Source organism: Ochlerotatus camptorhynchus, unplaced genomic scaffold, assembly GCF_037179485.1.
Source record: "Ochlerotatus camptorhynchus isolate MF236.1 unplaced genomic scaffold, CSIRO-AGI_Acam_v1.1 ptg000087l, whole genome shotgun sequence".
Classification (NCBI taxonomy): Eukaryota; Metazoa; Arthropoda; class Insecta; order Diptera; family Culicidae; genus Ochlerotatus; species Ochlerotatus camptorhynchus.
Window position 1 is genome coordinate 2,255,638 of NW_027040577.1, and position 4,688 is coordinate 2,260,325.

Consider the following 4,688-nt stretch of genomic DNA (forward strand, 5'->3'; position numbering starts at 1 on the left):
ATCCCGCTTTAAACCGCGATGTCCACCTGAGCAGCAATGTGATCTCGCATGCCAGTGATCGAGTCCGAGAGTTGAAAAACCTTCTTCATCTCTTCCTCTATCCTTTTGACGCGCGACATCAGATCATTCTGCTCGTCACAACTCTGATCTGATAGACCACTATCACACTTGAACAGAACATTTGCATTATCTGCTATAATCCTTGCCGCAGGCAAGCGAAATGGAACGTTCCATTGCACGGATCTATACATGTAACTGGTAACTTAGATACATAAGGGCGATTTCCCTTATATCTTTAATATTTATGATTCATTTTTCAAATAAATCTAATAACAAAAATATTTAAAACCATGGACACAAAATTCTTAAAATATCAACATTTGGTCATATTTTGAAACTTCTTATTAACAAGCTTTTTGATCATTTTTTTTTTTTGCATAGATAACTAAACATTTTGGGCAAAATAAATCACTAAAAATCCGTTTCACACAGAGTTTATTGGAAGATATCTGCCAGGACGACGGGCAATGGACTGTTGTTCGAGATACACAACTCAGAGCACATAGGGGTGCTGAGGAGAACAAATAACAAATTCTAAGAACATTTAACTTTTAAAAAAATTCCATTATCAACTGTCGCATTTGTCAGGAGTGCAAATACGACAGAAGCCCTATAATTTTTTCCGTTTACCGCACATCATCTTTGTCGAAAGAAAATGTTACTGCGGAGATGTTTTGCGGTATTGAATATTTCTCAGTTTCAGTAGAACATAGGGGAAATGGATTTAATGTCGTGTTCCTAATTTGGGCCCATACATAAATTCAGTTACCGACTAAATTTTCGATAGCGATAAAATATCCATTAGTACCGTCCCAATGCCGCGTTCATCTATATAAAATTGATGAATAGCAGATTTTTAGCGATGGGCCCAATCTTAGATCCATAGGCCAACATTAGAGCCATTTCCCCTATAATGAGAGAAACCTAATCGGCAAATCCTGAAAACCAAAGGGAGAAAAGTAGTTAGTGGTTTCGGTACTGAGTACCAATGCTACCGACGCAGCTCTAACACCTGGACCCTACCTATCGACCCATCAACTCATAAACCAGGGACCAAAGGCTTTACTTCCCATACCAAAGTCATGAGTTCAAATCTCATCCCCAGACAAGTCACAAATGACCCAAGAGTGTAAAAGTGACAATAATAAATAAAACAAAAAAATGTAGGTGATAAAATTGATGATATTAACGAAGCAATAAATTCGCGAATTTTCGATCTTGGCATTAATAAGACTGTAGTGGTCTGTTTATACGATAGATGGAGTAGATGAAACATAGAGTTGATAGTTCCGTTAGAGTACGGCAGTGTGAAGATTGCATATAGATATTAGAATAGCGAGCTAGGACAACTTTTAAGGAAGGTACAAATCGGTTTTTTCATCTCTCTTTACCAAACTCCCCCTTTGGAGAGGTATGGTGAGGGGTGTCCCCCCCCCCCCCCCGCTACCACTGGCAAAAAGAGATGAAAACCGACCGCTCAAGTACCAACGGTGTGTTTGAAACAGTTCTACAGATTTTTTACCGCACTTCAGTTGTTATTTGAAGGAAGGCATCCAGTCGTAGGTTTGGAAATTGTAACTATTGTTTAATTACCACTACAGTCTGTTATTTGAAATTAGCATCTTCAACTATGTAAATCGTTGACTTCACGTAGAAGTAATACTAAAACATATAGTCAAAGTATTAATAAGACCCTTTTTTTTTGGAGGTTCAAGAAGAAAAACTAGGCGGCGCCGGTGGTGTAGTGTTAAGCGTGATTACCTCTCACCCCAGCAGGCCTGGGTTCAATCCCAGTCGGCGCCGCCGGGATGTTCTGAGGCATAACATCTCTGATCACGCCTTCCTTCGGGAAGTTAAGCCGTTGGTCCCCGGTTCATGAGTTGATGGGCCAATAGGTAGGGTCCAGGTGTGGGAGCTGCCTCCCTGGCGTCGGTAGCATTGGTGCTCAGCACGGAAAACAAGATTGACGGAAAACAAATCAAGGAAAAAAAAAGAAGAAAAGCTTTCAATACATTGTTCCACGGCTATGAAGATACTTAATTTTGATTACCGAATCTCAGCAATTCCTCCGAGCTTCCGACAAACAAATTTCAATGAGATCTCATCAAATTTGATGTTTTGTAACTGAGTCTTGGAAAATGTTTTGCTGAATCTTAGCAAACAAACACGTCAAGTTTGCAGAAAGAAGTTCGTTTAATTTGTTTGTCGAGCACTTGGCTGTGAAAATCTTGGCGACAAATTGCCGAGAGGACAAAAACAAAACTACGTATGTGAATTTCAAGCTGGATCACGTTTCCTTAATCGATAGATCGATGGGTTATTATTTATTGTTGATTTTAAATATTCGGTGTAGGGCCATACATTTCCAACCCAAAATATTTTCTAGTCTGGACCTGGAATCGAACCCGCTACCTGCTGCTTTGTACCGTACCTTAATCGAGTAGGCTGTTTGAGCCCCTTTTGAGTAATGTTTTGTTTATGATTTGTTTTCTGTCGATCTTGTATTCCCTACTGAGTACCAATGAAACCGACGCCAGGGAGGCAACTCCCACACCTGGACCCTACCTATCGATCCATCAACTAATGGACCGAGGAGCAACAGCTTTACTTCCAGCGTGAGCAGAGATTTTATGCCTCAGAAAATCCCGGCTGTGCCGACTGGGATTGAACCCAATCCCTTTGGGGTGAGAGCCAATCACGCATACCACTACACCACCGGCGCCGCTCTTGGGTAAATTTATATACAGATGAAATAAAAATAAAAAAAAAAAAACATTTGCAGTTTTCAGCTCATGGATCCATCGTTTTTCTCTTTACTAAAATCCTGTCATCCTGTAAATGAATGATAATCAACCAAACAGTGACTGATACTACGAAAACAACTGCTCGCTCATCTATCAAACTGTCCCTGATTTCCAGAAGACGGACGGTATCGGAATGTCTCGGAACGAACAAATGGACGCTGGTGAGAAAAAAAAAAGAATCTATCTAAGAATACATTCGTCCTGCTTACCCCACCCCCTAAGATCCAGCTGTCAAAATATTTTTATTTATAGCATTTGTCTCATTTCTCACTGTCCTGTTTTCCACGCTGAAAAACACACATTTTTCTCACCGATAACGAGAACAGCCATACCGTCTCCAGCCAATCATGACCGCACGCCGCGCCGCTACAGTCACGCAAAACAGCTTTGTCTCCGTAACCTCCCCACGGTCGCAGTCCAATCGTGCGAGGGACGTTTTTCCAAAAGAATGATTTATCTTATTTGCTGTCATATTAGGTGCCCGAAACACTTGGCTAATGTTAACGGCTGAAATAATGATAGTCCCGGAAAGCACAATTTATACAAGTGGTGCACACGTAAATGTAACCATCCCAAGCGAAATGTAACCAGGCAGAGAATCCTTTGGCTGAATGCTGTGCAAAGTCACTTGACTGATCCTGGCTTCATGGCACGCGAAATAATTGGAGATGATCGTGTAATAAATTTCAATCAGAAACGCGAAGGGTGAACAATAAATCACGATTCTTACAAACACAAGTGAATGCAGTGCGCTGCTAGGTACTTCTGCTGGCTGCCAACACCCTCATTGTGACTACTGGTGACTAGGTGTATTGCTACCAGCATAAGACGAAACGCGAGAAAAGCCACGTGACAGAAAGCAATATTCAATTCCCAAATAGGAGCCAGCCATCACCAGCCAAGTAGAGTAATCTGTGTGTTTGCTGTTCACGAAGGCGAGAGGCGGTGGAGTGAATCTGAAAAATGGATTTTGTAGGTCTGTTTTGACGATGCATTCGTAATCTGCATGTCAAATCAAACAGTGAAGTGGTTCTTCTGCCTTAAATTTTGATTTACAAATCGAGATGGAAGTAAATGAGATCAAAAAAAATATCCGTTGTGCTCAGAAACGAAGCTCACTCTGAGTGAACGCTCACGATGAATCATAAAACCGCCTATAGTTACGATTTGAAAACAAAATTGACAGGTTTTATGAGTCAAACGCATACTTAAATTACAATTAATATTTATCATTAAAACATCTAATGATTTCATAACTCCGAAAAATATATTTTTTATTGCAAGTGAATGGAAGTAACCCTGGTGTCAACCATAAACTAGTTATATGCAAAAAATCAGCTCAATTGGTTGAAGAAGAGGCCAAGAAACAGCAGAGAGCGGACGGTACCACCCACCACATAAATGGGGGGATAACTGTACTAGAGAAACAAAGTCACTTGTCTCCATTTAGAGCTGTTTATTTGAATTCAGAGGACAATTGATGAAGAAATTGTTTGATATGGTTAGTGATGTGATGAGATAAGAACCCTGCTACCATCGGTGCAAGACATCCCATGAACGCAAGACCAATCTGTGATATTGCAGTCGATCTCAAATAATGGTTACCAGAAGAGTTTATAGTACACTAAGGCCTTATTTACACGGTTTTTTATGCGGTTGGTGCCGCTCATTATTTACACGGTTAGTTTGAAACGATTTATCGATATCGATACAACCTACCGACTTAATTCGAATCACATTATCCGTTTCTAGTCATAGGTAATTGAATTGCATACTTAAAAAAATCACAATTTTTGGTGTAAATACAAGAAAATGTGTAGATGC